Source organism: Dermacentor variabilis, unplaced genomic scaffold (genome assembly GCF_050947875.1).
Source record: "Dermacentor variabilis isolate Ectoservices unplaced genomic scaffold, ASM5094787v1 scaffold_12, whole genome shotgun sequence".
NCBI classification, from domain to species: domain Eukaryota; kingdom Metazoa; phylum Arthropoda; class Arachnida; order Ixodida; family Ixodidae; genus Dermacentor; species Dermacentor variabilis.
The window spans coordinates 59,123,618-59,148,346 of NW_027460280.1; the positions used below are offsets into that span (position 1 = coordinate 59,123,618).

Genomic DNA, 24,729 nt, shown 5'->3' on the forward strand with positions numbered 1-24,729 from the left:
AGAAAACCACATCGCCAGGACCAGGTTTGCGAATTCCGTTTGCCCATCATGTGATCACACAGTTACATTTCAGCGATCCTTCTTCGTACATATACAGCTCGTGACTGGAATCATCTTCCCGCCCTCATCACTGCTACAACTGGCTTCAACCGTTCCAAATATAAGTATTTATTTATAAACTAATCAATATTTAAGACGCTGTTCATATGCCCTCCCCTATACAATGCCTCGGTTTGTTCTTTGAGGCATAAGAAAGAAAGAAAAAAAGAAAGCATATGCGATTTCCTCGGCCGTTCGATCGAAACATCGTGTGTGTTTCGGTAAGCGGCCGTGCGACTACATTTCATAATCACCAATAATAAAGAACAGGAACCAAATTGAATACAATATGGGCACAGCAAACCAATATGGGTATAAGGAACTTATTTCTTTTCTTTTTTTTAACTGTAGAAAAGTACAAGTAATCCTAAGAACTGTTTTAACAGCTGCACAAATAGCAACAGTATACTGGGTGTCAGAAAAGCAACTGCACTGAGAAAAAAAAAATTATAATCGTGAACGACATCGTAGTTTCACGTGCGATATGATAGCGCAAGACTTGTATATATGGTTCGTCTGATAACGTATGTAGGGTGCACTCAAACAAGAGGTGTACGAGAACAGTCCTCACACGCAGCAGCAGCTACATGCCGCCATTACCCAGCACATTTGTGACAGGAACTTAATGAACTTCAACTTGGCGGTGGATTGTGCGCGAGTGTAGTGGTGCGGTGGATGGGAAAGAAAAAAGACGAGCCCGTGTCTCGCGCTGCACGAGCAGCCATGCTTTTTTCTACCCTCCCCCTTTTTTTGTAACTATGTTACCACCCGGTTGGTGGCCTATTTCCCACAACGGGTTTGTGCCATTAAATAATGAATCACCGGGTGGCGCTGCCTGCTCTGGGGTTCGTGATCTTGGGCAAACCGCGCAGCCGTCTACACCAGGGCCTCTGTTACTGGTGAAGTTGAAGAACAACGCGGCTGGTGCTGCGGCACTTTCTAAAACATAGGGTCGCTGAAGGTGCTTCAGTGGAACTGTCGCTCTTTATATTCTGCTTCAGTAGATTTATCTTATCTAACTACTAAACTTGACTCTGCTTTAATTCTTTCAAAAATAAACGTGGCTAAATTCTTCAAAACATTTTTAAGTAAAATTTTGCCCATCATTTCGGCTAGACCGTCCTATTAGAGGTGGTGGATTAGCTACATTTATTTCGTCCCAAATTGGCCATAAGGACGAAATTTCATTTCAACTTTCTACTCCTGAGTGTGAAATCCTAGCGATAGAGCTGAATCTCCCTGGATGTTGCCCCTTTAACATTGTAAATACATATTTTCTTTTTTGGCGTACAGGACACAGGTACACTGGATAGGGTTCTTAGTTCTCGTGGACGAGATGTCCTACTGTCTGGTGGCTTCAGTTCTCACCATATATCGTGGGGATTAAGAACAAATTTGTGCGGCACCAGATTATGGAACTGGTCATTGGAAATTGGGCTAACGTGTGTAAACTCCGAATCTATTACGTTTGTGCGGAGACGATCTTACTCTGCAATAGACCTTACATTCTGTGTCCCGAGTATTTCCGTGTCTCCTTGGTCGACTGTTGAGTATGCGACAAGCAGCGATCATCTTCCAGTAATTTTTGAACTAGTCCGTCCTGTAACATTTATGAGTCATCAGATGCGACTTTTCATTAATTACAGTATTTAAAGAAAATACTTACGAAATGTTCTTTCATCGGTCTGATGCATGCGCTGAGCAAAAAAACCGCGATTATCTGTTCCGCTTTGGAAAGTTCTCGCAAGAAGTCTGAATTTGAGGTACGTCTGAATAACAGAAATTCATACATCCTTGGTGAAATGAAGAACGCGCTCGTGATTACAGAAAGATAAAAGCCGCTTGGAAAAAAAATATTACATAATCAGAGTCCCCGAAATTGGAGCGATTATAAATTTTTTTCCAGCCGTCTTTAAACATAGCTTCAAAAGCCGAAGACGAATACGACTATAAGCATTCTGATTTCCTATCTCACAATGAAAATAAACGTGTGTTGTTCGGTTTTCTCCGCAGTAGGAAAGTTCTTCCGCATCCAATTCATATTGACTCTATAGTTTTAAGTAGTGATGAAAAGAACCAATCACTAGAAGAAATCGCGAAGGGATTAGAAATTAGATTTCAGTTTTGCCAAATTATTCTATAACGAAGTGCATCAGATGATGTTGAAGAAATTACTATGTCAAAATTGGCTGAAATCGTGGAGCGACTGCCAGACTTAGCTCCTGCGCAGATGGATGATATATAAAATATGTTTGGCCCACTCTATAAAATTTGGATGTGTACTATTTTCTGGTGCGCCAGCTTATAAATTACGTCCCCTTGTTCCGCTTGAGCGGGAATCCCTGCGATTGTGCTGCTGGTTACCGAAACTTGTTGCTAATAACATATTACATCAAGAAGTCAGGTTGCCCTCATTATTGCGAAGATTTTGTTTGCTGACGGTGCAAACATTCTTAAATATGTACGAATCCCCTATTAGAAGATTGGCAAACATATTCATTTCGCAGCCTGCATTATTCTTCGAAGTATACTGGCCCCGGTTTCATACACCACAGGGGGTCTTTGTACAAACACTGATTAATCCCTTAAATGTACGTATCTGGGAGGTACCACCTGTTTGGGATATGCGAGAGAGTCTACAAATTATCTATAATGACATCTACCAAAGCAACGCAAAGCTTCTGTCTCACAATATAGTAAATGGACCATTACAAGATCATTTGTTGAGTTTAGCTATATATACGGTCATTGCAACAGACGCCTCACAGCCTGGAGAAAAATCTGTAATTGGCATTTTCGCTCCTCCTCTCAAACAACAGGTGCTCTTGAAGTAAAAACATTTTAGAATCAACGTTCAGGCAACTTGGTTTAAATTTGTCAATTCCAAATATTCTTCCTCTAGGAGCCTCCTCTCTTGGAAACTACCGCAGGGATGTTTGCTCAGCCGTGGAGGAATTCGTAGTTGTGTCAAGGCGATTATCTTAAATTATTCAGTCATTATTTTTATCCGTTTCCACTTGACACTTTTACGAATTTTTGTATTAACATCGTCTTCCTAATACTATCCAAACCTTGGCCAATCCCCCATCGTGGGTAGGTGCCACCTACGTGATAAACAACAACAACAACAATCCCCCGCATGGGTATGCGCCGTCGTAGAAGGACACCCTATCCTGTTCCTGTGCGTACGTGCCAGTAGATCACAAGGATCTGCATCTGCTGTGCGAGATCTTGGAGGCGCTCTGTTCAGGTGGCGGTCGAGCTTCGCGGGTGCCGGTCTGTTTCTGTGGACGGTAGTACCACGTTCCAGCGTCGGGCATCCGCCCCGGCCTCCACTAGCTGATACTGCGGTCCTCGCATCGGCGCAGCTCGACAAGGCGTGAATGTCTACTAGCGTCACACCTCCGTAGGACTTGCGTGCTAACGAAGCCGTCCAGGACTATAGCTTCTTCGCAGGCTTTACTTGCTTTATTTATTTGTCTATATAGTCTCATGTACGTGTCAGGTATTCACCCAGTCCCGTCTTGCCATTGTATAGTCTTCCTTTGTTCATTGAACCCGCCGTGGTTGCTCAGTGGCTATGGTGTTGGGCTGCTGAGCACGAGGTCGCGGGATCGAATCCCGGCCACGGCGGCCGCATTTCGATGGGGGCGAAATGCGAAAACACCCGTGTGCTTAGATTTAGGTGCACGTTAAAGAACCCCAGGTGGTCAAAATTTCCGGAGTCCTCCACTACGGCGTGCCTCATAATCAGAAAGTGGTTTTGGCACGTAAAACCCCAAATATTATTATTATTTGTTCATTGAGCCTTTGTGTGTGGGTGAGAGAGAAAGAGATAGAGAGAGAGACCTTGGCCCGCATCATAACCATCACAAATTGCACAGATAACTCCAGCAACCATCGAGCGAGCGTTTAACAATATGTGGCTCGTGTGCAGGCATGTCTTCAAGCCCGTGGCGGACATATTTTCAACCTCTTCTGGAGTGATCACTGCACTGTTGTAAGTAAAAATTCAGATTTTAAGACCACGATATCCACGGCACAGTTACTTTTTGGACACCCAGAGTACGTTCGATTTGCCTGCACTACCTGCACCATTTCACGAGGTGCTGCACCCTGCCATTCGTTTCAGCGGTGCAGCAATGGCACCCGCTGAGCCACGACGTTAGTTTCAAAAGGTGCAGGGCTCGTTCATGATTTTGCTGTGCCCACTCCACTGTCGATGCCGGCTTTGTGCAGGCGTACAGGTGCGAAATAGCGGCGCAGCAGACGACGTAGCACACGAGCACGAGCACCGTTAAAACCCCGCCTACGCACGTGTGATGTGTCTACGCAAGTGTGGCGTGCATTTGCGCCCCAGAAGCCGATCATACCTGCAGTTCAGGACCTCTCAAACTTACGCACTCCGTGCACATTAGTCTGAACGCCTGCACCGCGTCTGCACCTTTGCATTCGTTTCGAGTGTTTCGCTGGGCCTGCACCTCAGGAATCTAGCTGCACAATTTCTCAACTTCTCATGAACCGCCGTGAACTGGTTCACAGTGGTGCAGGCGAATCGAACAGACCCCCAGTATAATAGAACGCACAGAGAGAGAGAGAGAGAGAGAGAGAGAGAGAGAGAGAGAGAGAGAGAGAGAGAGAGAGCAAACAATCGGAGACTGAGAAAAACAGCATAATAAATTAAGTGGCGACTACAGAAACATAATATTTTTACGTTCCTTGCAGACATGTTAGTAAGAACAATACGTGTCGCGAAATCCACGAGCAGCGGGAGTAGGTAAAAGTCTGTTCACCATAATTAGTACGGAATCTGCCCACGTTCTACTTCTTGGGAGGGCGATTGTTCCAATGTTGCAAGGCACCTTTTTCTTTTCGTTCTTTTTCTTTTTTATAAACAATGCGCAATCTCCATTTTTAATGGAGCCATATTACGCAACTAAAGTGCCATCTTTTTTGAGACTAAATTGTAGTACTTTGTGGGAAAAAAAAAACGTTTCACGTTGTCGGCGTGAGATGCAGTTATGAGGCGGTACACTCGGGCAAACAGTCTTGGCGATGCAGTGAAAAAGAGCGACAGCTATATATCCTTGAGCAGTAATGTTCCGCGCTAGTCGATATGTCTGCCGAACCCCTTTTTTGCTCACCACTCGATGCTGTATCAACAGCAGCATGTGTCGGTGGGGTCTTTCCAAGCCATGTCTCTCTCCTCAAGAGCAACAGCTCCTCGGTAATGGAAAGCAGGCGGCACAGGCGACGCTTCGTCTTCATCAAACTGAAGCCCACTGCACGATGAAGGCCTCTCCCGGAGATCTCCGAATGCCCCCGTCCCGCGTCAGGCAAACCTATTCCATGCTTGAAAATGTGCGATCTCATTGCTCCGTCTAATTCCTCTGCCGCAATCGACTGTGTTTGCTTTGCCTCAGCATTCACTTTGTTATTCTTTAAGAACGACGCTTACGTGTCGTGCACTTTAAACGTGACCTGTCCAACTCCATTTCTTCCTCATCGTGTCAACAAGGACATCGTACGACCACGCTAGATCTCCAATGCACATTTCCGCGTTCCTGTCATTTCCCGCTGCATCGCTCGTTGCGCGGCCCGTAGCTGAACCACCGCACGGCGCATCTTTTCTCCAAAGCGTTCTTTTCGACGGGCACCCTGCTTTCCTTCGTGAAGTCGAAGCGTGCGCTCACGCAGCGCGGCCCTTCATCGTTGCTGCTTCCGACACGCGAGTCTCGCTGGTACGAACGCTCAGCAGCGGCGGCCGCACGCTCGCGGTTTCGGACGGGGGCTCCTCCTGATTTCTGAGAAGCTGCATGCATGGTTGGCGGCAGAGGGGGGCGAGCGCGAAAACCGCGGCGCGCGCCGTACGTCTTCTTCCGCGGGGTGCCGGCCCGGAAGGGGGCCCCCTTATTCTGCAAGTTCGGGGAATTCAATTGGCGGCCCTAAATTACGCAAGGAGCGGGTCGCTTCATTATATCTTCCCTTTTTTTTTTTCTGTCTCTCTCTATCTCGTTTCTTTTTTTCGGCAACCATGGCATCGCTGCTGGACCCCGCCGCGTGAACGGCGCTGACCCCCGCCGCCTTTGCCCCCTCCGCGCGGAAGTTCACGCACACCGCCGAAAACCGCGCTGTGACACACTGACGCGTTGCGCTCGACTTTTGTCTTTATGGAAGACGCCTGGGGAGAGGGCACACAGGTAGGGACCGCCCCTTCCCCACCCTCTTCGCCTCGTACTTTCTCGCGAGGGATTCCAGAAAGGCCTCCGATAATCGGTTCCAAGCGCTGCTACCGCGGTATCGCATATTTCGCGAACGGAAGAAGCGTGTTCGACACGCAGCAATCCATGCAGAAGCGCTGCTAACTTAATTCAAGGCGAATTGGTTCGGCTTCTTCCTATTAACTAGACCCTTCAGGCGCCAATTGATTCTATCCATAGATAATCTAGTTTTAAGCGCATTTCATCTATATTCAGACTCACGAAGAGCTTGAAGCTGCCGAAGGGATTGGAAATTAAGTTTTGTCAAGCTTACAGAATGTAGATTCCGCGCAAGAACACTCTACAGGAAGGTCAGATATTAGAACATGCACTATTTCAAGTCTAGCACACTTGGTAAGACCTTATTAAGTCACTTGAAAAAATATGCCTGATGTTAAACATTGCGAAAACAGTGGAATAAATGAACCAGCTACCTTATGGCATACTGACAGTTTGAGTAAACATGCAGCCGTCTGCTTTCCATCTGTTTTACTAAGGCGCTTTACACATATTAATCAAACTTGCAGCACAGGTCTAATCAGAAGTGTTTACAGATGTATTTGATATGTTTTCGATATCTATATTTTATCGGTGCTCTTGCTTTCGATGCGCTATCTTGGCATGTATAGTTGTGCGCACAGCACCGGAAGGCTTAGTTTAATGGACACGGCGCAGTGTCCTTATCTTAACGCGAAGTTTTATTAATAATCACACAAATGAGCAACAACATCAGTAAATTTTCCTTGTTGCAATAGTACTGTACGTGGCTTGGGCGATAGTTGGGACATAGTTATAATAAATGCAATGGCACGATATATAGACACACAGAATTCTATGTGTCTTTATGTCCGCCTTTATTTGGCATAATTGCACCCACTATCTCTTTTGTTCTGGCAGGTGATCAGCAAGCTTTACGGGCTCAGCAAGGCCGCATATTGTGTACTATCTGTGAACGCGAACACGTTCACAGTTGCACTTTTGTGGTGACTGCGCGTTTTAGCCTTGTTTGCTACCGCTTCGTTACGGTCGGATCGAAGTTTTCTACAGGCGGTTCCTATGCGACAATCTGTAGATGTCCAAGCGTGTGAAACGGTTCATCCAAATGACTGCTGCCTACGGTACGGCCAACAGCCGTAGTGCGGTGCTCCTCTCAGAAGCGAGTTGTTTGGCAGTTCAGACGGCCGCCGACAGCTGGCGCTAGCTGCTCAAGCCGCGCTTAAAGGCCGCCGCATGTGTCAATCGTCGATAGTGCTGTGGATCTTCTTTTTGTATGGGCGCGGTGTTGGGGATTTTATTTAATCATTCGTATTAATTTGCATGTTGACACTCGCCGAACGCGCGCGTGTGTGTGTGAGCTAGAAAGGGAAAAGAAGGTTCAAAGCAAAGGGAACACGTTACACAGTGCGTCGCTGTTATGGCATCAATGCTGTGTTCATTCATATTTTAAATCTGGAAACCATTCGCTGACCCTCACCAAATGTTGCGATGACACCGGCATAAGCGAATATTATTCGTATATACTATTTATTTAATTATTACTGTCAGCTTTTACCAAGACGGTGCATTCTGAATGTTTCAAGCTCTGGGGTGTTTAACAAGCACATGACAAATAAATGATATTGAGATATCTCACATCCTATATCACACGCGCAGCATGCGTAACCGAAGTAGAAAACAACGTGCCAATTCCGCACGTGCTACAAACGTTTGTAGAGTTGTTTTTCCACTGCTCAATAACGCATTTCGCGCGTGCTGCTGGTTTTCACATTTAAAAGTATTTCCACCTCTTCTGTCGTATTCATCTTCACCTTCCTTTTTTTTTTTCGGTATTGTCGTTTTTCGGTTTTCACAACGCTGCCGAAGCAGCGAGAGCGACTTGTGGCCATATCGTGTAAGATCCACTTCATTATCTATTCTTTTTGTACAATCAGTCGCGCCGAGTGGCCAATCCAGCTGATAAATGACAGTGTGGCGGCATCCATGCTAATCATTAAGGGTGATAAGAATGTAAAAAGAAATGCATTTCTACGAAATATGGGCCCTGTAGTAATACGAACTGGTACGCAATCAACTTAATCTGACCGTGTTATGTAGTTCTTTTTTTTTTTGTTTTAATGCGTAAGCATTTCTATGCCTACCCAACGAGGAAAAACGTCCACCCGTCCATCACGTAAGACGATCGTTTTAGGGCCCGTAACATCGAGCGAATTGACCATCGTGCTGTCTCTCGCTTCAACGCGAAATAATAATATTTGGGGTTTTACGTGCCAAAACCACTTTCTGATTATGAGGCACGCCGTAGTGGAGGGCTCCGGAAATTTTGACCACCTGGGGTTCTTTAACGTGCACCTAAATCTAAGCACACGGGTGTTTTCGCATTTCGCCCCCATCGAAATGCGGCCGCCGTGGCCGGGATTAGATCCCGCGACCTCGTGCTCAGCAGCCCAACACCATAGCCACTGAGCAACCACGGCGGGTAACGCGAAATAAGCGGCGAAGAGACAGCGCGCACGAAGCTATCAGCATTTGCCGCACTGTGTCCCCATCGCAGATCGCTGTCAAGATAGAGGTGTTTCAGAGGCCTGCGCGGGCGCGTCATGATACGCAGCCGCCGCCGAAGTACGGTTGGTCACGGTTGATAATGGTTCGACGCAGATGGATAAGGCGCTAAAGAGCGATAACGGCTTATAATGGTCGGAACGTCATCAACGCACCTGGTGCCGCCACCTGCAGTAGTTTGCTTGCCTAAAAAATATAAGAAGATTGCAGCTTCGTTCTATATTTTGAAGCAGTGAGGCGAAAGCTGGGGAGCATGGAACTAGTCAAGCTGTTAAATCGGCTTTTTTCCCCGACGTCTCCCATCACATTGATGCATGGAAGTTATTGTTATCCCGTCGTGGTAGCGGCCATAGCGTTGCGCTGCTGAGCACGAAGTCGCGTTATCCAATCCTGGCCGCGGCGGCCGCATTTCGATGGGGGCGAAGTACAGGAACACCCATGTTCCGTGCATCGGAGGCACTTATAAAAGATCCCCGTGCGGTCGAAATTAATCCGGAGTCCTCCACTACGGCGTGCCTCATATTCAAATCGTGGTTTTGGCAAGTAAAGCTCCAGCATTCATTTCAGAAATAATGATTATTAGTACAATAGACTGTTTTAGAAATGGCGCACCGAAGTGCCTTTGCATGTACCCACGCCCTGCTTTCCTTATTTGTATGCTACCTTTGCGTTCTTTTGTACGCCCGGTTTTTAGCATCCCCTCACTTTAGGTGCGCAAAACCTAAAGCTCCCTATTACGCGCAGTAAGTCTGGCGCTGTTTCTTCTGGTATCGATTGGAGTAAACACTCACAACCTCTTTTCTTGAAGAAACTTCTTTTTATTGAAATGAAAATAAAGGAAGAGATTAGCCATCTTGAACGGTGATGGCTCCTCTTTACACAATGGTACTTAATAAGAAGAAAATATTGTAACATAAGAAGAAATGTCACAGGTTCAGAAAATCTAGACCGGAGTTAGCCGAAGAGAGTAAATGAATTCCGCATATAGTCATAGACACAGTGAAACATTCAACACCGACATTGAAGAAAACTTTCTTCATTGTCGACTCTATCCCTGTTGTCTACTTTTGTGAGATGGTGATTCCCGGTGGTAAAGAAGTGGAGAGACACGGCTTCTTCTGTTTCGCTTCTTACCGTTGGCTTCGGTTAACTGCTTTCCGCTTGGTGCTGTATATGGATCAGCTGCAGTGCGTGACGTCAGTCAGTCATAGCTCTCCAGGCACATTGTTTTTGTAGCATCGGTGGAGGCGCAATATCATGCGCAGCAAATCTTGCACAAATTCTTGTGGCATCATATTAGCAGTGCGCGGTGGAGCACTCTCCTGTCGAAAAAATAAAGTATTCCATTTTATAGGTGACGCTCCAAGGGGGTGAAATGGAGTAACACGGCTGCTGCTTCTCTCTGTTTCCTCTCCTGCCTTTGACATTTTATTGCTGGATTCATTGAAGTTCTTTCAATGGGCGGCATGGTGTGCCGTCAGCCAACCGTATACAGCAGCTAGCGGCGTCACCGCACTCTCTAGGCGCAGTATTCTTCTCTGCTTAACACCTGCGGAATAGCTGAGAGATAAATCCTCCCACTGCCATTCTGAGGAACCGGAGTTCGAATTCACTGCGCATCATTCATTCATTCATTCATTCATTCATTCATTCATTCATTCATTCATTCATTCATTCATTCATTACTAGCTTCGCGAAAAGCACTTTGATATTCCTGCGACGGACATAAATACGACTCTAGGAGAGGGAACTCTTAAGAGCTATCCTATTAGAACGACAATATCGCGAAACATACAAGACGACAGTACAAGTATAGAACACGCTTCTGAACAAAACCCGTTTTATATATACGTTAACAGCGCCCGACAGTTACACTGTCCTCAAGATTTTTTTTTTTTCTGAATGCTATCACAGCGCAGTTCTGAATCACTGTTCTACTCGTTCTCCCACACAAACTATATGCAACTCCGTGTACGAAAATATACGTCTAATTATATACCGCGTGTTCATGAGATAATCATTAGCCGGTGTCGTAACTGTGCACCAACATGTCAAAAAAAAAGAAAAGAATGCGTTGTGGGCCAACGAGTGCTTCTGCATTCCGCTCTCGATCATCAGCCGCATTCAAATCAAATCCGCCATCTTGTGATCAAAAGCAGAACGACCCACGCGGCGAGAAACCCGGGGAAACGGCCCCAAGGTGACACGTTTGCGAGTGACACCCGCAGCACGCTTATAACGTCTGCAGTGATCATCCCGACCCTGAGAGCGCAGCGCAAGCGTAATGCAGTCGCGTGTGTACCGTTTAGACACGCATTGCGCTGCTATGTCCTCGCGAATGCGTCGACTGAGTGAGACAGCAAAATGCTCGTGGCAGCGTACAATGAATGCCGTGCGCCTACATGGACTTCGCTAAAACGGGGTCACGTGACCTAGCGGGAGAGGAAAAGAAGAGCTCAACAGGGGGAAAGGGGTTAGAGCGACTCCTTTTTCCCCTGTGAGAGTGCTATCCTAAACGCGAATCTTATACGGTTGTCACACGGTGCATTCTCGGGCGATCGAGCCAGATCGGCATCGAATTTACCGACGATTGATTCCACCCGAGCAGGAAAGAAATACATGTTATGCTGGCAGTTTGCGACCAACGCAGAGTGCGCAGTGATTGAAACGCGATACAAAGAGCGCGTCGCTGCCGGCACTTCTTGCGGCAGCAAGAAGTGCCGGCAGCCACATCCATCGTCTAACCAATTCAAGCAATCGTCAAAACGATCGCAGCACCCGCATCTCCAGTGGTGGGCCTTGCGCCCAAGCTTTGGATTAGCGGTTCCGCACATTGCATCCCAGCTGCAACTATGGGGATACCGCGAGTATAGTGCGTGCTCCTGAGGAAGAAGCTGCCTACCGCAAAGGCGAAAATGAGGTGAAATAATGTTGAAACAAAAGATTTACACTATAGATTGCTTGCGAAGTTTGACTTGCATGGTGCAGCACTTGGTGTAACTAACACAGACTCGCTGTTCGACCACCTTCATGGACCGGAAAGGGCGGTGATTTTTTAAATAAAAAGAAGTTGATCCATAAATATTTTCGCAAACAACGGTTAAATTTTGTTAATTTTCGCTTTTCCTTTCGTTTGGCTTTTGCCTCAGCTCTCTCCCTTAGTAGATCGCTTAATTTCTCAACTCCTTACGACTCTTGTTTCCGGTTGCCGATTTTGCACGACAAGTTCTATACAATTAGGGAAGAACCAGACGAGGTAACGGGTTACAGTCATTTTGCTTGTGGGTTTAACGCTTATTGCAAGGTTTGATGATGGACGCTGTTTCGAATGATTTTATTTTCCATCTTATCTAACCCATATCACGGGTATATGGTTCCGAGTATCTGCCAGCGTATCGGCGAGCCGTCACTCGAGAAAATGATGAAGCAAAATGTAAAGCTAAAGCAACTGGCGTTTTCTCCGGCGGCAACTCGTTCCTCGAGCATACAGACCAGCTGACTACGAACCGAATCCTGAAATTTCCTGGTCCCTGGATCAGTCTGAACAAAGAAGGTTGAACTAACGAAGCAACAGCGATGCGCATGACCTTTGCAATAGATGGTGACAACTGCACGTATCCCGAGTCAATCGCGCGGGAACCGAATCGACGAGAAAACTGGCCTTCACAGCCCAGGATATGCCGATAACTACCGCCACACAAAAGGAGTGAAATAGGCAGGAAAATGCTGGCTTCAGGATAGCTATAATGTCTCGAGATTGATTGGAATGTGTGTAAGGAGTGGTGGCATGGGCGGGGGGGGGGGAAGCCGCTCAATTTCGGGGGGGGGGGCGCCCCCCCCCCTGGATACGCGCCTGCATTGTACTATGCTACATTTTACAGCGAAGCTGTATATGGCTAGCCGATTCGTCCGTCTGTCTGTCGTCTGTACGCCGAAAACTCATCGGACGCAACCCCATGTGAATGCGCAAAGAAAACAAGAGAAAGAAAGGTGCGCGGTTGGCTGCGCCAGTAGGGACGTCGTTGCCCTTTGTCATAGCCGAGCGCGGGCGCAACAGTTTCTCTCCGGCTCCGAAATGGGCAGGCCACGCGTCATACGTACTCCTGAGGAGCAGGCAGCTTTCGATCAGCAACGCCACCAGGAGGACCGGCAACGAGCTCGTCTACGCCGTGCCGATCCTGCAGTCCGGGCACAAGAACAGCCTCGTGCAGCCGATCGCAAGCAGCAACTGCGTACCGAGGATCCGGCAGCATACCAAGCCGTCGTTTAATGAACCGTCGGGATTAACCCTGTGTTAAACACCGGGGCCACACATTACAGCTTCGCTGGTTAACCATCTGTACGGAGTGCTTGGGCGGTGATTCTTTTGTAAGGCATTTATTGCAAATAAATATCTGAATATTTTTAGGCGGAATTCGAGGTTCATCTCCAAGTGAAAGTGTTGGATGAAGGGCTTCTCGGTATCTAAATATGTATCAGTTTTTTTCTTCTTTCGTTTTCATATACTGGGCAGGAGACATAAATGTGTAGAACTGTTAGTGACTCTTGACGTGGTGGTCGTATGCGCTACAATTCATTGGAATGAAGGAATTCTTAGCTCAGTCTTGTGTGTCCACTACTGATTCGACATAGTGTATTACTTCGTATAACCGCTCCCTGTGGTGGCAGATACGAAAGCATTATATGCCCCATTAAGCGAAAATCCGTCGGCGTCGGTGGCGTGACCGATCGATGGTACCAAAAATGGCCGACGGCGCAAAGAGCAAGAACGGATAAAAAAATGCTCGGATTGACGTCAAGTTTCTCAGGGAGGTTCCTGTAAACAAAGTAAATTAACGGTTTTGAAAAGAAAATTTGGTGCATTTCGGTCTGGACGACGTCTCTTCCCGCCCCCGCACCCCAAACCAAACAGGCCGCAGGCGCTAACGCTACGCTTGTTACAGACACGTACCTATCCCAACCCCGCCACGTTACACGTCACCTACCCGGACGTCTACTCTGACGACGCGTGCCCCTCGTGCGGCGACACGGTGACACTCGCACACGTGCTCTGGGAGTGCAGAAACGCTCCGTCCGACTCTACCTCGAACAAGCGGGAGAAGACCTCACGAATCCCCCTACTCCAAGGCCAGCCGTCCAGAAGGCCCGAGCAGCGGCCGCCAGGTACCCACTGCCGGTCTCTGTGGGAGACGCCCACTGCGCGCTGATGCGCGTCCTGCAGGATAAAGTTTATCCAATCCAATTTCGGTCTGGGTGCGAGACGAGCGTGCTCCCCCAACGCCATGGCGGCTCCAAGGTTCTGGCTGACTAAAGATGTGCCTAGTGCGTGCGTCATTGGACACGTGAAGGCGCAGCCAATGGGGAGGAGGTGGCGCCACGTCCTGAGTGTATAAAGTGAGCCCGCTGCCTCCCGCGCGTCACTTCGGATTTCATCGGGGCTGTGTCTACCGCGATGACCGCGATGGACTATCGACGCCACGCCATGAGTGTATAAAATTAGCCGGTCTGTGGCCAATATATGCGCAAACACACACACCGAATCAGCAGAAGGAACTCTGAATGCATGTCGAAAACATCAATCGGAAACATATCACCAAAGGGACTCTAATGCTTTCGCATTCCCGCACGTAAGCAGTCTTAAGTTTCTCTGTCGACTTTTTTCCCATTCCCTTAACTGGGGCTTCATTGAGTGGAGTTTATCGGATGTTTGTCCCTTTTGTCCTGGGAAGTTTAAGAATATTTTGTTTGGGGTGTGCTCTGTAGTCATGATAAGGTAATGGGGGAATCGTGTAATCTGCAGGTCTTTTGCACTCGCACCTAATGAATTCACTTTCTCATTTCCTCTATGGCTATAGGTATCTAGGTCTACGATACCGACATCGATTTCGTTGTTATTGTTCTTGTTGTTGTGGCACCGTCGTCGCAGCGGGATAACTTAACATTCTTTAGAATTTTTCATCGTACCTAAGTGACCTAGAATACTAGATTAAACCTGAATGCTACTAAGTGTTCAGCTCTTGTTCCTGTTAAAAATTGTGTTCTTCCCGTCACTTCCACAGCGCACATTTCGCTCAATTATCATCTTGTAGCACATCGGTGTTATTATTGATGGATCTAAAATCACCTTCGCATTGATTGTCATTGCGAAAATGTCATGTAATCGTTGTTTTGCGGATAGTCAGCGATTGTCAATCAGTAATGCAAGGACAGTCGCATTCGATGGTATCGAATGTGCGTTCTCCTTGTCATGAAACTTGTTTTGTTCTCTGGTGCTCCAGCATACGAGTTTAGATCGCTGATTATCTTTGATTGCATTGCGTTTGCGCTTATGTCTTCCGAAATTAGTTGCATGTGTTATATTGTACGAGTACACGGAATCGAGAATTCCGTCATTTTCTTGCTGGTTTCGCCTTCTGACTAAAGTTTTTTAGGACTGTATAAATCCGCCCGTAAAAAAATTTTTGTCTCTCGGACGAATTTTTTTCTTTTTTTTCATTGGCTTCGGTTTTATAACCCAGATTATTTTTTGTGCAAAAGTACGTTGCTTGACACAATTGAATGATGTGCGAATTCACAATATTCTTTCTACCAATGCTTATTCTGTTCGTGCCGTAATTCTGTTTTCTATTTTTCCAAACCAGTCGGAGCTATCGTACCTCATGCTTCATTATCACATAATGACACTGTGAACGAACGTTGAAACACGTCCCATTGTTGTCCAATTTTTTTTTCTGTCCTGCCATTGTCAGCCTATATCGCATGCAATGGCTAGATTCCGGAGGCCTTCAGTTGAGCAGGCGCTCTCAGACCGTGTACCCTCTGCTTTTTTTGATCATCGGCACCTCTTTATTTCCCTGGCATATGAAATTTCGCAATATACCAGGTCTTAAAGTATCGCTCAAAAAGTTACGTTGCCGCATTCTCTCCCTGAACGTTTACCCACACAGGCCACGCCTGGTGCCCTCCTCTCGATGCTCTTTCTGTAATTTAAGATTAATTAAATTCTTAGGTCATACGTGCCGAAACCACGATCTGATTATGAGGCACGCCGTAGCGGGGGACTCCGGATTAAGTTTGACCATCTGGGGTTTTTTAACGTGAACCCAAAGCACGATGCACGAACTTTTTTTTTTCATGTCGACCCCATCTAAACGCGGCTGTCGTGGCCACGAATCGAACCCGCGACATCATGCTTAGCAGGGCAACGCCACCGCGGCGGGTTCTTTCTGTAATCACGACCATACAAGTGTGACTACTTCTTTCTGTCATGTCGCCGCTTCACTGCTTTGAGAAAATAAATTGAAGATTTCCCTTTCGAAGACTTGGCCTGGACATATCAGTTCCTATTTGATTTTTCATTTAGAGCTTCGCAAAAGAAATAGTAGCCAAGGCAGTTCACGACCGAGACCCGTACGGTCTCTTCTTTTAATGGAATGGTAATCTGATGATGATGATGGCAGCCACTCGAGGAAGATGTGTCCTCTTATTTTTCCGAACAATATTGGACATCCTCCCGACTGCGACAATGCAGGCGTTGGTCGCATTAAAGTTGTTGAAATGGGTTCGTTAGGTATAGTCCGAAGTCGGAAATCCCGTTGCATTCGCGGCAGTCCTTTCGGTTTGTTTAAATCTCCAACAGTGTTTCTACCCTCGGTGCCCAGGGTGGACCGATGGTAGCGCTGTATTGAGGCAACATGTCGATGCTGCCTCGAGAGCGTGTTCTTGCGGCTAAACTTGCTGCAGGTCCGCTCCTTAAGTGGTGGAGAGATCCTGTGCTCAGAGATATAAAAAAATTTGCTAGCGAAATCGAAGGTCAGTCTTCGGTCTGAGCTCGCCAGTCTTTCGTGGTCGGTCCTACTGGCTATCTCGAGAGAAGGTACATAGTCTCTGGCTGAATTTCTTTTTCCGTCGGCGCCAAACGTAGTGTCTGTTGCACTTTTTGTCGATATGCTTCCTGCGGCTTAGATAACGTGCCGACGAACATTGCTCAGACTTGAGTCTTCGTTTCTTGGATTTCTTTTTTCTCTTCAAGTGGCTTCCATCATCCCTGCAGATCGTTTTCTTGAAATATAAGCTTGGCTCTTCCAAGGCTGATCTTCATGTCACGAAGAAATTTGAGCTAAAAACACGTATTTGTTGTTGCAAGAAGCAATTGAAAATCTTGATTACAGTTCAACCCGTGCGATGAGGCAGTCGCGATGGCGTCGATGAACCAAGAACTTTCGCAGATGGCTTTGCTTCCTGTCTCCGAGATCCCTCGGCTTCCAGACAGTTTATGTGGTGTTCAAAAAATTCCTTCGTCCAAGATGTCTGAGGAACTCTGATGGATGGTGCCTCGTTACCAACAGTCTCGATGACCCCGCTTGGTGCTGAATTATATGCGTCGTTTTCATTGTCTGGTTCGCTGAAATAACTTTCTTCACTATAATTTGCTGGATCTGTTGCTCGCCTCATTTCAATAGATCTCTCAGATATGCTCGCTCTGACTTGCGTAATTATGAGTTCCACCTTAACTTTCGCAAAATATAATAGCTTCTTTGTATTAAAATATTCTATTCATTTTTTAATGACTGTATTTAAGGACAGGTTGGTACCTATGTGTGGCGCGGGCTACTCCTTTTCTCTGACGTGGTAGTTCTGCCCATACTGTTCATAACGAAAACAACAATTGTTAAAGAAAGATAGCGACATTCGAGCACACAAAGTTTGCTTGCAACAGTATGTAATGTTCACAAAGTATAAATGTTCTTGGGCACTCGTAAATGACGTCTCTCTTGAGTACTATATTTCAAGCTTAACACTCACCTACTCGGACACGGAAAGGTCACGGAAACACGAAGATACAAGGAAACACTTCAACAAGAATATATATACGCTATATTTCAAAACAAGTGTTTCTAGCTCAATAGATTCCTCATTTTCTCTCTCCGATTTCTTTGATCTTTCGGATTTGAGCAGCAAGCTTCTTTAGCATTGAATCAACTTACTGGGTGACGGTGCTTCCTGCGACATATGCCGCAGCACTTCCAGTATAAGTGCCGTCACTTCTTTCCGGAGAAGGCTCCGCTTTTCGATGGGAGCCTCCATGACTCGGCGCGCGGCATCCTCGAAGTCTTTAATAAATGACACTGGGGCGCTCAGTTGTGGCAAAAGTTGCTTCATCGATACCAAGCTCCGCCAAGCATTTAGTCCCAGTCCGGGCGATCTTTCCTGTCGGTGCATCGGACTTCAGGTCGGCGAAGCTCCTCGATCTCAGTAAACTGCCTCTCCTGGCTCTCGGTCCACGAGGCAATCAAGCATGGTCGAGACAATGAAAAAGTCCGTTTTGTCGACTGACCTCTCGGTTCATCCTACCTGGGTTTTACGGCACCACAATACGACGTCGGAAAAGTCCTTCTGCCGGCTAGTATTACCGACAAGCGCGAAACCGTCTAAACATGGCGAGAATCCCGGTCTTTGTTGTTGCTGTTGTCCTTCGAATACCCACCCGTCACTGAGATCACCCATCCATCACTGAACAACAACACTGAGACTAAGCCACTATAGTTGCCCTGTTGTCGATTCTCAGGGACAGCGAGATGTAGCAATGACCAGTGCATTGTGAGATCCTGTTGCTGCGTTCATTGCGACACTATACTGGAGAGAGGCCAAGAATTTATTACGGTTGTGCCCCCCCCCCCTCACACACACACATACACTTTTTTTTTTCAACTATGCTATACGCGCAGCAGTGTATGTGCAACGCCGTCGTCAGACTACACGCAAAACTTCTGCACGGTTCTCCATGCTTGATGCATACTCTTAAAGCGATAACCAAGTTATGGTCGAACAGTGTGATGACGATACCGCTCAAGACGTTACTATCTAGTATATATGTACATGTTGACTCGAGGGCGTCGGGGGACGTGTTGATGTAGTTTTTGTGATGTCGGTGCAGGACTAAGTGCGTGCGACGCATCACACGTGTTACGAGAGGGTAAAAGCGAGAGGAGGCCACGAGGCCGGCGAGTGCGCGCCGTAGCTTGGTGCGTGGCTGCGGCGCCGCATGCGGTCCAGAGGCCGCGACGTCTTTCTTCTTGCCGCATCCCCCCGTCGGGCGCGGCGGGGCTGCAGTACTGCAGGGAGTGCGTGTGCGCTCACGGGAGAGGCGTTTGTCGCGGCGGCGGCGGCCAGGCTCCGTGGCTGAGAAACAGCCAACAAAGGGACCGGCGGCGCGCAGCAATAATAGTGGCAAATGAACGAGGCCCCGCGCCGAGGATCTATAGCGTTCCGTTCTCGGAAGGCGGCGGGCCGCAGGAGCAGCTAATCGGCAATTTCTCGGACGGCAGAAAGACAACACGAGCGGGGCGGGGGAAGGCCGGGACCTAACGGGAGTCCCTCCTCAAACAAGGAAGGGCTACTGCTGCCGCTTCATCAGGGCATTCATTATTGAAACATTTGCCCGGCCATTCCCGGAACGCCCGCGATGATGCAACCGGGGGTGTTGGGAAATTAGTTAGGCCGAACTCGTGGGGGCTTTTCGGGACCACTGGGGGCTGCCGCCGCCCGAGATGGATGGCTTGGGTGGTCGGCAGGGACGGCATTCTTCCGCCGCAGGACCGGCCTGGAAACGGGGCCGATCGGTTCCGGCGAAAGGCCGCTCGAGAGACGACGCCAGGAAGCGTCTGGGGAAAGCCACTTCCGGCTTGTGGCATTCCTCCCGCACAGGTCCTGTCGTCTGCCTCCGTAATTGGCAACTCACCGGTCGACACAGGCGCCGACACGCGCAGGTGGCCCTCATCGCACGCTTCACCGACAGCGTCGCGTCACGACACGCGCGTGCTGTCTTCTCTGCCGGGCACCCGTGCGCTGCAACAGAACCGGCGGCGGCTGCTTTCTCTCTCGCGGTGGGTCGCGCGCCGGTCGAGCTGTCGGCAGTCTGCAGGCTCTTCCAGTTTGCACAGAGGAACCAGCGGGAATGAAAGGCTGCTTGGCGAGGGAGCCTGGCTTTTGGACAATCAGCTGTGCACAAGCAGAGGCGGAAAAGAATACATCACCAGTGCTGGGTAGGCACGAAACGTAGGCTCAGTGCCACAATGTTTTGCACAAACTGACAGAAAAAAAAAAATGTTAACAATATGACGAAATTAAATAGGTGGAAGCTTGCAAGGTGGAGGACGACGCACGGAATAAGTTGGCATCTATCATACTGTAGCATAAAGCTTCATACGGTCTGCTGGGTAATGAAGCTTCGCAGTTGCAGAAAAATTCGTTCTAAGCCAGGGATGCAAACTGTTCCTTTGACGCTATTAATGCCGTGCACAATTATGTAGGAAATGACGCACTTATGCCTTATTCTGTGAACTGATCTTGAATTGAGCAGTGTGTGTTTGGACCGATACCGTCCCTGTTAGTTCGTGGAGGAATGTTCAATCAACGTCAGCAGAAAGTGCATCGATCATTTGGTTAGCGGCGCAGACAGACGTTAGACGTCGAGCGAACTCTCCGTTCCTTCATTGCTGTCTTTATTATGAATATATTCACTATAATTTTGTCATTATTTATTTATTTATTTTTTTATTTATTTATTTTCTCTTTGGTATTGAACACAGAGAAGCGGAGTATCCAAGAAACTCTATACTTCAGTCTCTCCGCAGCAACCGATGCATGACAGAACATAATAGATACACGGAGCCTTCAACGTGGCTTCGTAATGACGTACTATAAATAGCATCGATGACGGGTGCATCCTGGGGCATGCTGGCTGGATGGGTAGGTATGCAGTATGCCGGGCGTGGCGCGTAGTGCAGCGCTATTCCGCTAAACGAGTGGCACCACAGACAGTTACACATTTCCAAATGCAACGGAGCTCTGTCACTTGCGAAGGTAGCGTACCTGCCTCGTCCATCAGCTGTTTGTTTCCCGGTTTCAGAGAAAAAAATATAGAGCTCTCAACGCTGTTTTGTTCGGTAAACACGTAAGATTGACTCTACGAAGAGGAGCACAAATACTGCACGGGCGAAATAGCCTTTCATCAGTTCTATGGGGATAGCTAGAGTCGAAATTTGTTTTACAAATCAGTATGTAGGAGGTGTATGCTAATGCGATTCGCGCAGGGATCGCGCAGGGATTTTCGTCACGAAATGCTTGACGAAAATGACTGAAGGAATGCAAAATACAGTCGAATAAATATTGATGTTCGCACAACTAAACTCCCAGGCTTTATTTATTTTCCCGTGTGGGTGCGATTACAAACGAGATGTATGATAATCTATGTCGAACTGTACACGTTTCAAATATGAATAAACAACCTCCTTTGTCAATAGAAATAAACTTGTTTTTCTGAAAAAAAAAAAAAGATATTTCTTACCTTGTTCGACGATCTCTTATTAACTGTATTATCTATGATGAGAACAGTAGGTTGTAGCATGCAAAATAATAGTTTGGACTCTTGATGGTCGTATACGTGTATTTGAATGTAATGTCGTAATTCTTAGGTCGCACGCGTAAACCAGCAACGCGCCAAGCTTTTAGAGCGGACTATAGCCTTAAATGAAACACGGCACTGCATCACAGCGCTCACAATGCATGTAGCGTATATGGTGCTTTTTTATTCTTTTCTGGATTACGCTCAGGAGCCAAGTTCTTGCTCGTCACAAGGAAGTGCAGGCGAGCAGTGGTTTAGCTTGATGATGCTGTTCGTAAGTTCAAGTTTGGGCTGCTCACAAGCGACCCATTCAGAAGGCTGGGAAAAAAAAAAGAAGAAAATAATCTGCCAGCTGCAGGGCACGCAGCAGTCGTTTTCTGGCGAATTGTGGCCGCTGCATTTGAAGCTGAAGTCTATTCCCCTATGTGGCTGTTGATATCTGTCGTCGTGCTCGCCACAACGTCTTCAAGCTTCCGCGCACAGAATAATTTTTGTCGACCGTCTTTCAGCAGGTTCGTTTCCTCACTTGTGTGCACATGCTCATTATTCGCTCGTTCAACACTCGTCATTTTCATTCGCATCCTGTTTGCTTGCAGCGCGTGCACAAGTTTGGCTCGCTGTCTCTTCGGGATTATTTCATCGACCGGCATCTCGTCGAAGTTCGCTTGTTCTTTTTGCGGGGAGCTTTCTTCAGCTGGAGCGTCGCGTAGCATCGAGGGAGAGTGTCACTCATTAGCCGCAGATGCACCTTCGGAATCTGCGCAATACGCTCAGTGAAATTCTCCTCTAAGCGGCGCTTGCGCACGGCTAATGAGGTTGAACCGTTTTCTCAGCACGGCGATGTGCGAGCTCACGTTTCTCGGAAAGTTGTGGGCAGCGTGGCGTCAATGTCAGCAATGTTTTAGCCCGTGGCTTGCATGTTGGTAGCCGAACTTACGTGGTTTCCCTCCGTGGTGCCCCTTAAGTGGTGCCCCTCCGGCTAGTTTTCTTCTGTGCAGGAACGCTTTCGCTCTGTCTCAAAGCCTACAAGGATTGGTATTCACGAACATTATCCCCAGTATTCGCTTCACTCCTAAGTAAATTACAGGAACTCGAAGAATCATCGTGACTGCGAGCGCAGCGCACCGTGCCGTCAGCGTGTTAACACACGACACAAATGACCGCTTTTGAAAACTACTAATAGCAGCAACAAACATCACACTCTTATGCATCCTCTCAGCAGAATTTAACCATTTTCTTTCAGGTTTTACTGTTAACACCGACTATTCTAAATATAACAGGCGCGCAATAACGACAGACCTAATAGCAGACGCGCGCTTCGCAACAGGCCTCTGACCGCAGCGCCACTCCTGGGGAGGTATTCTGTAACAGTCTACCTAGTGGACATGTCCGTTTCGTATGCTGCTGAAATTCTGATTGGCTGGGCTGGGCTGCGCGTCCACAGCAGCCAGGCGCCACAGCCAATCAAAACTTCAGCAGCAGACGAAATGCACGTCTCCACTAGGTAGACTGTTACAGAATACCTCCCCTGCTGTCATGACGCTGAGAAGCAGTGAACTACGCCGGTCGGCACGCCTGCTCATCTAACCACCATAGCTGGGGTAATGTGCCCTCAGCTAATTCACATTCGCTTCAGTCCTCTCGGTTATTGTCCGCGTGATTGAATCATTAAGTCGCTATGGCAACTCACACAGTTCATGAAATATATCTATTTGCAAAATTAACGCAACGGTACTTCTAATAGTTCGCTTGGCATCGAACATTCCTGCTGAATATAATTGGCTTTGGCTCGTTCATTTGGCTTAGTCACAAGTACATGAGAGGCCTTACGTTACCAGAGCAAGCTAGGCTGTTGTTTCTTTCGCTGTTCTTATTTTTTTGTAGAACTTTCTAACTAGAAGTTCTGACGGAAGCATCTGGATAAAAGAGCATTAGGTTTATTTTAATTGACAACTAACCGAAGATTTAAAAAATATGTTTCCTCTTCTACTAAAGAATTTGCCGCAGAATATGGCTTTGCTTCAAAATTTGTCAACCCATACCTGTGTTCGCTTAGAACAACTCTTGATAGTGATAAGTGTTTACTGCTCGGAAATTGCTGCCGTGCGCAAAATATTGCAAGGTTGACATGCTCTCTTGTCATTTGTTAGCACTTTGTATAAGACAAAAAAAAAAACGCTATCAAACCAACGCCATGTTTCCGTTTCAGGCGTGGCAGACAAGACAGCAAAGAGCTCGAAGGGAAGCCAGAGGTTCAACGCTTTGGCAGGAGACTCGGCCACACCGAAGCGAGAAAGCAGGCGATTTGCGAGTTGCGCGCTGCTGCCCGCATGACTCACGTGACTCTTCTAATTAGGAAATTAGGAGGAAAAATCTGTACGATAACACGAAGGGAAGCACCTTGCTACGTGAGGCTCGAGCTGGTATAAGGACAAAAACATACCGGAGCAAATATTCGCAACTAGATAAGGCATGTGTATGCTGCAGCAAAAATCTGGAGACCACTCAGCACATCCTAATGGAATGCGAACCTAGCGAAACCCGTAGGTAACGTACACCTTCCTGAAGCGCTTGGATTTAAAGTGGACGGAAGCATCATTCGGTCAGCAGTCGAGATAACCAATAGACTTTAGAATATTGGTGAGAAAAGAAAGCAGGGAAGAGATTGATAGGAGTGGATCCGTTACAGGCATAGGCAGCGGTACAAGGTCGATAGACAAGTTTTCAGGAAGAGAAAAAAGAGTAAAGAGATGTATACAAAAATGCTAGAATGGAAGGCATGTACAGCATACCTGAGTAACTCAAGCAGGCTAGGTGGACTATTTGTCACCGCCCCGTTTCAAATGGGATACCAGTAAATCATCATCATCATCATCTCACACACCGCGTGTCAATGGCGAGTGTGGCTATCGGCTAATCAGTTGAGCCTAAATGTTAAAAAAACAAAGTATATTGTTTTTACTCCTATTAACAAACCAGTTAAGTTAGCATCTTCTTTAACATTTCAATCGCAACCACTTGAAAGGGTTTCCCAGTACAAGTTCTTGGGTGTACTCTTCCATGAAAATCTACGGTGGACGTATCACGTAAGTTATATTAAACGTAGCATAGCACAATTCATTAGTAGGCTCAATAAGCATCGCACGCTGTTACCTTTAAAACTTAAACGTCAGTTATACTTTTCTGCTATTCATTCTAGATTCCACTATTGTCTACTTATCTGGGGCGTCACTTCTAAGGCTAACTTGGAAACTCTATTCCGAATGCAGAAAAAGTGTGTTCGTATTATTCATAACCTATCGATGTACGAACATGCCTCTGAGTACTTTCACCAGGACAGCATTTTGAGTGTCGCTAGTCTGTATAAACAAAAGTTATCCGAAAAACCTTTCTTAGAATTCATAA

At 47.1% G+C, this 24,729-nt stretch overlaps 1 protein-coding gene across 1 annotated transcript in view; it reads left to right on the top strand.

Annotated features, from left to right (window-relative positions):
• Positions 1-24,211, top strand: part of LOC142566272 (protein FAM136A-like) — a 90,601-nt gene extending 66,390 nt beyond the window's left edge. The window contains exon 4 of the mRNA XM_075677156.1: positions 23,534-24,211. The gene's annotated coding sequence lies outside the window, so the exon portion shown is untranslated. The remainder of the gene's footprint in view (positions 1-23,533) is intronic.
• The last annotated feature ends 518 nt before the right edge of the window (positions 24,212-24,729 follow it).